Source organism: Myxocyprinus asiaticus, chromosome 13 (genome assembly GCF_019703515.2).
Source record: "Myxocyprinus asiaticus isolate MX2 ecotype Aquarium Trade chromosome 13, UBuf_Myxa_2, whole genome shotgun sequence".
Taxonomy (NCBI): domain Eukaryota; kingdom Metazoa; phylum Chordata; class Actinopteri; order Cypriniformes; family Catostomidae; genus Myxocyprinus; species Myxocyprinus asiaticus.
The window spans coordinates 16226938-16238959 of NC_059356.1; the positions used below are offsets into that span (position 1 = coordinate 16226938).

Below are 12022 nucleotides of genomic sequence, written 5' to 3' on the forward strand. Positions count from 1 at the left end.
AGTGAGAAATACAACAATACAAACAATTCAAATAAAAAAATGGCACAAACAAACTCCATAAAATGAAGTTAGGGAGACAGTCTGTTGCTCAGCTGAAGTTTTAGCGCCATCCGCAGGATTAAACATCACAGAGAACACCAGAAAGTTTAAACAGAAGCCTACTGATTTTTTATAAATTATTATAATTTCCCACTATAGTCAAAGCATGAGTAAAGCACCATATTTTTAAGAAGAAAAATAAACAGTTGAGGACTGATTAATTTGTTTTTATTTGTTACTATAATATCACACTATTGTTTATAATTAAACTAGAGGAATCATACAATAACACAATTTAATCATTCTTTAATCTTTAAAATTATGTCATTGTTAACTGTCACTTTTTGCTTTTCTGCAAATAAAAGGAAGGAAGAATAAAGTAGACCTATTCCTACAGCTCTCTCCCTTTCAGCAGCAGACAGGACACGATTTATATTTACATAAAGGACAGTTACACTGAAAAAATATATATATACTACATAAATACAATGAAATCATTTAGACCACATGGTATGGTCAGGGCCGTAGCAAGGTAATCTGGGCCTACAACCACTTGCTGCATTCCTTGAGCAACAGATGTAAATAAGGAACTTATGAACATTCTGATGAACCATAAGACTGTGAATCGAGTTATTATCCATGTGGGGAAAAATGATATTCAGAAAGAGCAGTCAGAACTCCTTAAGAGGGATTTCAATGAACTCTTTGAAACTGTTGGGAGATTAAAATTTCAGTCGTTCATCAGTGGACCACTCCCAGCCCAAGGAAAAAATATGTTTTCTCAGTTGCTAATTCTTAACACTTGGCTGCACAAAAACTGCAACATGAGAGGACTGGACTACATTGATAAATTCAATCTCTTCTGAAGTCAAAGAGAACTGTTTAAATCAGATGGCCTTCACCCAAACAAACTTGGTGCAAAAGTGCTAAAGGACAATATCTACTTCTCCCTCCATCCATCTGCAATGTGCACAAATCCACTCAACCTGGATGGCACACAAACACCACTGTAGTGTCTGGATAACCACAGGATCGCACTTCAGCACCTGGATGGACATTTGATCGACAAATCCCTCAATAACACAGTGAAGACATAACATGGGGCTGAGCCCCACACACAGAGCATACTACAGTCAGACTGTGACGACTTAAAACTGCTCCAAGATACAGGACCCAAGGACGATTTCCAGGGGAAAAGCCAAGGAAGCCAAGATAACAACAACATACATCAGCCTCCAGAAACACCAGATCCACAGTCTCTGTCACCACACACATTCTCCCTCTCGTCAACATCCCCACTTCTGAGCTTCTCTGAGAAAATGGATAAACTAGTGTATGCTGGTAGAAAGCTCTCCCACTCCATTGCTGCGAGCCCCCAGATACCAACCAAAAAACGGTGGGCCCCTCTACCACCAAAGCCTGCAGGCCCAGCTCACCCTCCCTCAGAGAGAGCTCTCCAGTCACTGCCACAACGCAAGGGTACATCTCATTGTCCTTCTGCTCTCGATGAACAACAAATAACTGATAACAGCTCTAATTGATGTGTATCGGGTCCCCGCTACGGTAGCAACAACACTCACAAATGTTTACAGAACAAGCTGGAGCCCGCTGTGCCAGTAGCTTTTTAAATATCTGTTATGTTAGACGACGTGACGCCATGCGAGAAGCAGACGTGTGAAATACGAGCTCTGCGCACTTTGCTGTTTTTTTTAATTATTTTCATGTTATAACCAGTGAGATTCGATACACCCAGTTACATATTTGTTCTTTGAGGTAAACATGGCAAAGAAGTCAAAATCCTCCGGCTCTGGAGACATTAAAAGACACTTACATGCTCAAGATGAAACCTCTGGTGGCCCTGCAAGCCGGGGACTCGATTTGGACAACACGTCGGGAGATGAAATTCAGCGACAACTGTCCAACATCTCGGTGATGCTGACGAAGGTTGTTGCTGACTTGGAGGATCTCGCTGTAATACATCAATCAATTACGGCGATTGAAGGAAAGTTCTCTGAGTTGACTACAAGAGTGACAGAAGTTGAGAAACGAATCGATTATCTGGAATCATCCGAAAGGGACTTATCCATTAATCCGCCTGCAACCAAAACAGTCGTGGAAAAAGAAACTGGAAGATTTGGAAAATAGGAGCCGAAGGAATAACATACGAATTGTTGAAATTCCTGAGCATGAAGAAGGCAGAGATATGGTGAAATTCCTTGATGAGCTCTTCCTGAGTCTGCTCGACATAACAGGCCATAAATTGGAAATCGAGCGAGCTCACAGAGTCCCTGCTCGCAGATCTGCTGAGGGAGACAGGCCCCGATCAATTCTGGCCAAACTTCTGAGATCATCCGATAAAGATCTCGTGTTGCACGAGGCGAGGAGCAAAGGAAAGCTTTCTTGGAAGAACCACAATATTTTCTTGTTTCCGGACTTTGCGAATGCGACGAGAGAAACGCGATCGGTTCAAGGAATGTAAGAAACTCTTACATCAACGGAAGATCGCTTTTGCACTGATGTTTCCGGCCAATCTGAGAATAGAAACGAAGGATGGTCGCAGGGTATTTACGTGTCCAAAGCAAGCACTGTCTTTTATAAAAACAATGGATGAGTAAGCCATTTGGGGTTTTTCATGTAGCTCCAGAGTGGATTAACTCGCTGTACTTACTCTGGCTGTCCGAGGAAGCTGGGCGCCATTTTTGTTTCTTTTTGCGTTGGCTCCGCCTAGCGGCTGGAGTTTGTTTTGTGGCATGACTCCTTCAAGAAACTTTTGCATAGATGGATGACGCTTTTACAATGAAGTTCCTGGCCAGATTGAGAATGGATATGGAAGAATGACTGCAAAATATCTTCATGCCTACACAAAGGATGTCTTTTATAAAGTTGACAGACTGTGTAAGTCATGGTGTATTTTGTTTATGCAGCCTCCGAGTGAATAATACACACTTGATCATTCGAGGAACCGGGATGCCTGTTGTTTTTTTTTATTGCTGGTTCCGCCTAGTTGCCGGAGCTTGTTTTGTGGAATAACACTGCTTCGGTACAGGTATGGATCTGTTCGTTCTTTGTGCTTATGCCTCCTGTTGGCTGGAGTTTGTTTTTGTGGAGTATTTTCACGGGACATTTTGGAATTATTACGTCATCTGCTGTACTCATAAACAGCCGGCTCACTGAACAATTGTTTGTCTGTCTGAATAAACTGAATGGCTTTATATCAGCTGGAGTGGAGGAACACACCTTCAAGACTAGTTCAAGTTCTATGAATGAATCTACATGTTCTTTGTGTTTATTCTGCCTATTGGCTGGGGTATACAGTATTTTCTGTTATGTAATTTTGCCTCACAAAATTTGTGCAGAAGCACCTGACTTGAGCATTCCGATGGCAAAGTTGTCGAAGGGGTTCTCGCATGCGTACATGGACTCTTTGTGTTTTGAGGGATTGACGCCGGTTGGCGCTGTCGTGCGCACGTTTTTCTTTTTTCTGTTTGTTTTGTTCGGGGGGAAGTTCGGGGTTTGATTATTGCATTAATGGGGAATGTGGTCTGTATAATCTTGTTTTTGACACACTATTTATTTTTTCTATTAAATCAAAATGTCAAATGTTATTATGAGTAGGTTATCTCTCTCCACATGAAATGTCAATGGGTTGGGGCACCTCATAAAAAGAAGGAAAGTTATTTCTTTTCTTAAGTGTAAAACATATGATATAGTGTTTCTTCAAGAAACGCATCTTTCCCCGCAGGAAGCTGAAAAAATTGGGAAGATATGGGGTGGACATGTTTTCTTTAGCGCTGGCTCAAGTAAGAGCAGAGGGGTCATTATACTGATAAATAAACATCTACAATTCAAATTTCTCAAACAGATTAAAGATAAAATAGGAAGAGTCATTATTGTTTTAGCAGAAATTCAGGGGTAAAGGTTGATTTTGGCTAATATTTACGCACCTAACGCTGATGATCAGGGCTTTTTTATAGATCTTGAAGGGATGTTGCAAGCCGCTGGCACCCCTCATGATATAATTTTGGGAGGAGACTTTAATCTTTTGATGGACTCAGTCCTTGATCATAGTGAAGCAAAAGTGTGTAAGCCCCCAAGAGCAACAGTGACGCTTCACAGGATGTGTACAAATCTTGGTCTTGCAGATATTTGGAGACTTCTGAACCCATCTGGTAGGGACTATAAAAATTTTTTCATCAGTCCGTAAGATTTATTAAAGAATAGATTTTTTTTTGTTATATCTAAGTCCCTCATTTCATCTGTTGTCGATTGCTCAATTGGAAACAATTTAGTCTCAGATCACGCCCTGGTGAGTTTAGAGATGTTGCCACATACGGAGAAAAAGAAATAATACAGCTGGCTCTTTAATATATCCCTTTTGCAAAATCCTGATTTCCAACAAATGTTAAAGGCTGAAATCAATGTTTATATGGAGACCAACTGGTCCTCAGTATCCTCTGTGGGCATGGCTTGGGAGGCACTTAAGGCGGTTCTTAGGGGTCGGATCATACAGCATGCCTCATTCACCAAAAAATCCAAAGCACGAGAACTCGTGGAGTTGGAAGAGAACATTAAAAGTGCAGAGGCAGAGCTGAAGAGCCAAATGTCGTCTAATGGCCTCAGAAAATTGACCAGTTTGAAATACAGATATAATACTATTTTGTCGCGGAAAGTGGAGTTTTGGTTATTCAGGGAAAGACAGTCATACTTTGAGTTGGGAGACAAAGTAGGGAAGCTTTTGGCTAGATTTATAAAGCAGAGAGAGTCTTTTTCTATCATTCCCTCAGTGAAATTTGCTGGTGGTGAAAATTTTACCTCGGCCATTGATATTAATAATACTTTTAAAGAATTCTATCTTGATCTTTATAGTTCCACATCTTCGTCTTCTGATGAAGATATTAGAAACTTTGTGGAACCATTAGAACTCCCTAAATTAACAACTGAGCAAAAAAATAATCTTGAATCTGAGATGACCTTGGAGGAGCTTGATGTGGAATTTTTTAGATCTTACACCACAGAACTGGCTCCACTTTTGTTAGAAGTTAATACAGAATCATTAAAGAATGGAAAGCTTCCGCCAACCATGACACAAGCCCGGATCAGTCTGATTCTTAAAAAGGACAAAGATCCAAGCGAGTGTAAAAGTTACCGTCCAATTTCCCTGATCCAGCTAGATGTAAAAATTCTGGCAAAAATTCTGGCTAACCGATTAAGTAAAGTTAAGACATCTCTTATACATATAGATCAGGTGGGGTTTATTCGGGGCCGCAGCTCTTCTGATAACATCAAGCATCTAATCAATATCATGTGGTCAGTGGTGAATGATCAGACTCCGGTCGCTGCCATCTCACTTGATGCCAAAAAGGCGTTTGATATGGTAGAATTGGATTATCTTTTTAAGATGCTGGAAATATACGGGTTCGGAAATACTTTTATTGGATGGATTAAGTTAATTTATAGACACCCAGTAGCGGCAGTACAAACAAATGGATTAATTTCAGATTATTTTACTCTGAATAGGGGCACCCGACAGGGTTGCCCTCTTTCCCCATTATTGTTCTGTCTAGCCCTGGAACCATTAGCAGCCGTGATAAGGAAGATGATTTTCCAGGGGTGGTGGCAGGAGGTGTGGCGCATAAGATTTTTACTTTACGCAGATGATATTTTATTATTCGTCTCTGACCCCACTAGATCTATGCCTTGCCTCCACAGAATTATTAATTCCTTTTCTAAATTTTCGGGATACAGAGTTAATTGGTCTAAATCCGAAGCTTTGGCTCTGACAGTGTACTGCCCAGTAACGGCTTTTCAACCGGGCTCCTTTCAATGGCCCAAACAGGGCATTAAGTACTTGGGCATTTTATTCCCAGCAAAATTATGTGATTTAGTCAGAGTTAATTTTGACCCTTTAATAAAAAGGTTTTCAAGTGATCTGAGTAGGTGGGCTTCATTAAATTTATGATGATTGGAAAGGTTAATGTTATTAAAATGAATTGTATTCCAAAATTCAACTACCTACTACAATCTCTCCCTGTAGATGTCCCCCTCTCTTATTTCAAGCAATCTGATAGTATAGCGAAGTCCTTCATTTGGAATGGAAAGCGTCCCAGGTTACATTTCAACAAGTTACATAGACCGATTGACAAAGGTGGGCTAGGCCTACCCAAGATTTTGTTTTATTATTATGCATTCGGTCTCAGACATTTAGCTCATTGGCCACTTCCACCTGAGAGAGCCCCTCCCTGGTTTGGAATTGAACAGAAGGTTATTGCCCCTATTTTACTATTACAAAGCCTTTCTATTAAACTAATTGGAGAAGTTAAGTCGCACCCCGTTATCTCGCATCTGCACATGCTATGGTCAAAAGTGTCCAAAGTGTTCAATTCAGACATTTATTTAAATGTTGCCTCGAGCACATGACTAAACCCAAAGTTGCATATTGCTTTGTACTGGTCGGAGTGGATTGTGAGGGGTGTTAATACACTCGGTGACCTACATGAGAGTGGTGGGTTGAGATCGTTTGAAAATTTGGTCCAACATTTCAGGATTCCTAGATTTCAGTTCTTCAGGTACTTACAGCTGCGCCACCTGCTCTGTACCATTTTTGGGAGTAGCATACACCCCACTAAAAGGGCAGAAACTCTAGAAGTGGTGATAACTGCTTTTGGAAAAGGTCATGAGGCATCAGTGTATTACTCCCTGTTAATTCAGAGTCTGGGGGATGGAGCTTCAACTTCTCTCAAGAGATTATGGGAGAAAGATTTAAATTAGAGATATAAAAAGAGGAGGGAGTGTGGGCTAGGATTCTTAAAAACGTCAAGTCTGCATCTAGAGATGCAAGGGTGCACCTTATGCAATTTAAGATTCTACATAGATTTTATTGGACCCCTTCTAAATTGTATAGGCTTGGTCTTAAGGACACACCCACCTGCTGGCGATGCCATTTAGAAGATGGAGACACCACCCATGTTTTTTGGGGGTGTCTTAAGATACAGGAGTTCTGGCTGAGGGTCCAGAATTTTATGGCCGATGTATTGGGTACTCGGATCTCCTTTTGCCCCAGGCTCTGTATTTTGGGTGACGGGGCGGTCATTGATGTAGGAGATAAGTACAAGAAGAATTGGATCCTGGCCGGTGTTATGGTGGGCAGACAGGTTATCCTTAGAGGATGGAAGTCAGCTGGAGCCCCCTCGTTTCGTGAGTGGTGCAAGGAGATGGGCAGCGTAGCAGCTTGGGAAGAGTTGTCATATAGAAGGCAAGGCAACATGGATATGTTCATCAGGAGGTGGGGCAGCTATCTGGCCTTTTTGGAGGGCTCTCGGGGAGGGAGATGTGTTGTTTTAAATGTGTATGTTGTAGCATTTTTGTTTTTGAACATATACTTTTTTAAATGTATTTCTAAATATTTTCTTCCGTTTTATTGTTTGTTTGTGTGTCTTTGTCAATTGTATTTGACCACTGGGGTATCTGTTTGTGTTGGGTGGTGGGGTGGTTAATATTCGGGAGGAAGGATTGTAAATAATATAATGTGATTCCAAATATTCTGTTATTTTTTTAAATATATATATATATATATATATATATATATATATATATATATATATATATATATATATATGTTATATGGAATCAATAAAAACTTTTAATAAAAAAAAAGATGTCTTTCAATGCAAGTAAGTGTCACTTGATCTTTTAATATCTAAGAACATTTCGTCCACTATTATGAAGGACATTGCGCTATCTGACCATTTCTGTATTTTCTTTGAAATATTGATTTCTCCAGCCACTCAAGTTAGATCTGTCTCTGTCAAAGAGGTACATAAATATTGTGCAATTTATCAAGTTTATATCTTTGAAACCGAGTATATCCGCAGACTGCTCCTGTAAAGGTCCGGATGAGCACTAGCAGGCGTAAAGCACCTTGGAGAAACACAACAGCATTGAAAAACATGAAAAGAAAATGCAGGAAAACAGAACTAATGTGGCAGAAAACACAACTTGAAGTCCAATATAATATCTATAAAGACAGCCTTCATGCTTTCAATTTGGAATTAGGCACAGCTAGGCAGACCTTCTTCTCAAACATGATTAACAACAATATAAACAACACCCGCACTCTTTTTGCTACTGTAGAGAGGCTAACAAACCCCCCAACACAGGTTGCCTGTGAAATGCTCTCTGACAGAAAATGCAATGAGTTTGCATCTTTTTTCATGAAGAACATAAATTATATTAGAATGACGATCAGCTCGTCCTCATGTTGTGCAGAGGTCAGACAGCACCCACCACAAAAAATAAATAAATCAGAAATTAGTCACTATGTCTGATTTTAAGGAAATTGATGGCAAAACCCTGGAAGAAATAGTACAGCATCTTAAAACTTCAACCTGCTGTCTTGACACACTCCCCACAACATTTTTAAAAAATGTGTTTAACTGTCTGGAAAAAGATCTGTTAGAAATAGTAAATGCGTCACTCAGGCACAATTCTGAAGTCCCTGAAAACTGAAGTTGTCAAGCCCCTTCTTAAAAAGAACAACCAAGATAATTCAATATTGAACAACTACAGACCAATTTCAAAAAAGAAATTTCAAACCTTTCATAGGCAAAATCATTGAAAAGGTTGTTTTCAATCAGCTGAACAAATTCTTAATCTCGAATGACTACTTGGACAATTTACAGTCTGGTTTCCGACCGCATCATAGCACAGAGAAGGTGCTCATAAAGATCCTAAATGATATTCGGCTAAATACTGATTCAGGCAAAATATCAGTGCTGGTATTATTAGATCTCAGTGCTGCTTTTGACACTGTTGACCACAACATTCTCCTAGACAGATTGAAAAACTCGGTAGGGCTCTCAGGGATGGCCCTCAGCTGATTCAGGTCATATCTAGAAGGTAGGGGTTACTATGTGAACATAGCCAACTATGAATCTGAGTGGACATCCATGACATGCGGAGTCCCACAAAGCTCAATTCTTGCACCGCTTGTGTTCAACCTGTATATGCTCCCACTAGGCCAAATTATGAAATAGAACCAAACTGCATACCATAGATATGCAGACGATACCCAGATCCATCTAGCCTTATCGCCAAATGACTAAAGACCCATAGAATCTCTGTGCCAGTGCACTGATGAAATTAACAGTTGGGTGTGCCAAAACTTCCTTCAGTTAAACAATGACAAGACAGAGGTCATTGTAATTGGCAACAAAGGTGAAATTCCAAACGTGAATACATACCTTGACTCCAAGGGTCTTAAGACAAAAAATCAAGTAAGAAATCTTGGTGTCATTTTGGAGTCAGACCTTAGTTTCAGTACTCACATCAAAGCAATAAGTAAATCAGCCTACTATCATCTAAAACATATAGCCAGAATTAGATGTTTTGTATCCAGTCAAGACTTAGAGAAACTTGCTCATGCATTCATTACCAGTAGGGTAGACTACTGCAATGGACTCCTAACTGGCCTTCCCAAAAATACCATTAGACACCTGCAGCTCATTCAGAATGCCGCTGCCAGGATTCTCACCTGAACCAAAAAAATCAGAACATATTACTCCAGTCCTCAGGTCTTTACACTGGCTTCCAGTTACATTCAGAATTGATTTTAGGGGGCCTGGGTAGCTCAGCGAGTAAAGACGCTGACTACCACCCCTGGAGCTTGCGAGTTCGAATCCCAGGGCCTGCTGAGTGACTCCAGCCTGGTCTCCTAAGCAACCAAGCTGGCCCGGTTGCTAGGTAGGGTACAGTCACATGGGGTAACCTCCTCGTGGTCGCCATAATGTGGTTCGCTCTCGGTGGGTCGTGTGGTGAGTTGTGCGTGTATGCCGCGGTGAATGGCATGAAGCCTCCACACGCGCTATGTCTCCGCGGTAATGTGCTCAACAAGCCACGTGATAAGATGTGCGGGTTGACGGTCACAGACGCAGACGCAACTGAGATTCGTCCTCTGCCACCTGGATTGAGGCAAGTCACTACGCCACCACGAGGACTTAGAGCGCATTGGGAATTGGGCATTCCAAATTGGGGAGAAAAAAAAAGAATTGATTTTAAAGTACTATTACTCGTTTATAAATCACTCAATAGCCTAGGACCTAAATACATTTCAGATATGCTTGTTGAATATAAACCTAACAGACCTCTCCGATCATTAGGATCAAGTCAGTTAGACATACAGAGGGTTCACTCAAAAAAAGGTGAGACAGCGTTTAGCTATTATGCCACCCACAGCTGGAACCAGCTTCCAGAAGAGGTTAGATTTGCCCCAACAGTAGCCACATTTAAATCCAGACTGAAAACACATCTGTTTAGCTGTGCATTTTCTGACTGAGCATTGTGCTGCACTTATTGATTTCACTGACTCATTTTGCTTTCATCTTTCTTTCATTTTAATTATTCTATTTTATTCTTTTTATTTTATTTTTATATAACTTTTTTTCAATGTGTGTGTAAACCATTTTTGGTTATCCTCTGTTTGATCAGGGAAGGTTAACAACAGTTACGGATGGTGTTAATAACTTAGTTATCCTCTGTTTAATCAGGGAAGGTTAACAACAATTGAAGTGTGTGTTAACAATTTTTGGTTATCCTTTGATAAGGGAAGGTTAACAACAGTTACGGATGGTGTTAACAATTTAATATTCTTTTTCTTATTCATTTTAATCACTTTAAAAGAAATTCACATTTACTTTAATACTTTTTATTCTTATTTCATGTTCTTAATTGGTTTTTATTTTTTATGTATCTTGAATTTTCTTTAAAATATATATGTAAAGCATTTTGAATTGCCATTGTGTATGAAATGTGCTATATAAATAGACTTGCCTTGCCTAACTGAAAAATGTATGCAAATTTCAGAATTTCTTGGTACTTGGTATGTCCCCCTCTTGCTTTAATGACAGAATGCACTCGAGATGGCATGTAATCCACAAGTTTGTGCAAACCTGATGATCCATATTATCAAGCATGATTTGAGAATATTCCAAAGACCTTCTCATGTGCTTTAATGAATGCAAAGAAATCTGACTGTTCGGGGCCTGGGTAGCTCAGCGAGTACTGATGCTGACTACCACCCCTGGAGTTGCGAGTTCGAATCCAGGGTGTGCTGAGTGACTCCAGCCAGGTCTCCTAAGCAACCAAATTGGCCCGGTTGCAGGGAGGGTAGAGTCACATGGGGTAACCTCCTCATGGTTGCTTTAATGTGTGGTTCTCACTCTCAGTGGGGCGCATGGTGAGTTGTGCGTGGATGCTGCGGAGAATAGCGTGGGCCTCCACACGCGCTATGTTTCCACGGTAACACGCTCAACAAGCCACGTGATAAGATGTGCGGATTGACGGTCTCAATCGCGGAAGCAACTGAGATTCGTCCTTATCCACCCGGATTGAAGTGGGTCACTATGCCACCATGAGGACTTAGAGCGCATTGGAAATTGGACATTCCAAATTGGGGAGAAAATCAAAAACAAAAAATAAATAAATCTGACTTTCATATAAAGGAGATAACATGCTCAATTTCACAAATTTGGTTAAAGGGATAGTTTGCCCAAAAATTAAAATTCTCTCATCATTTATTCACCCTCATGCCACGCCAGATGTGTATGACTTACTTTCTTCTGCTGAACACAAACAAAGATTTTTAGAAGAATATTTCAGCTCTGTAGGTCCATACAATGCAAGTAAATGGTGACCAGAACTTTGAAGCTCCACAAATTACATAAAGGAAACATAGAAGTAATCCATAAGACTCCAGTTGTTAAATCCATATCTTCAGGAGTGATATAATAGGTGCGGGTGAGAAACAGATACAAATTTAAGTCCTTTTTTACTCTAAATCTCCACTTTCACTTTTACATCTGAAAGTCACATGTAGTGCCTGTTTAGTTTCACTTTCACATCTGAAAGTGAAAGTTAAAGAAAAAATTCAAAATTGCTCGGTTTCTCACCCACACCTATTATATCGCTTCTGAAGATATGGATTTAAACA

General features: G+C 40.2%; 1 protein-coding gene across 1 annotated transcript in view; it reads right to left on the minus strand.

The window, feature by feature from the left end:
- LOC127449947 (non-receptor tyrosine-protein kinase TYK2-like) overlaps positions 1-12022 on the minus strand; it is a 75170-nt gene that overhangs the window by 41170 nt on the left and 21978 nt on the right. The gene's annotated exons all lie outside the window — the stretch shown is intronic.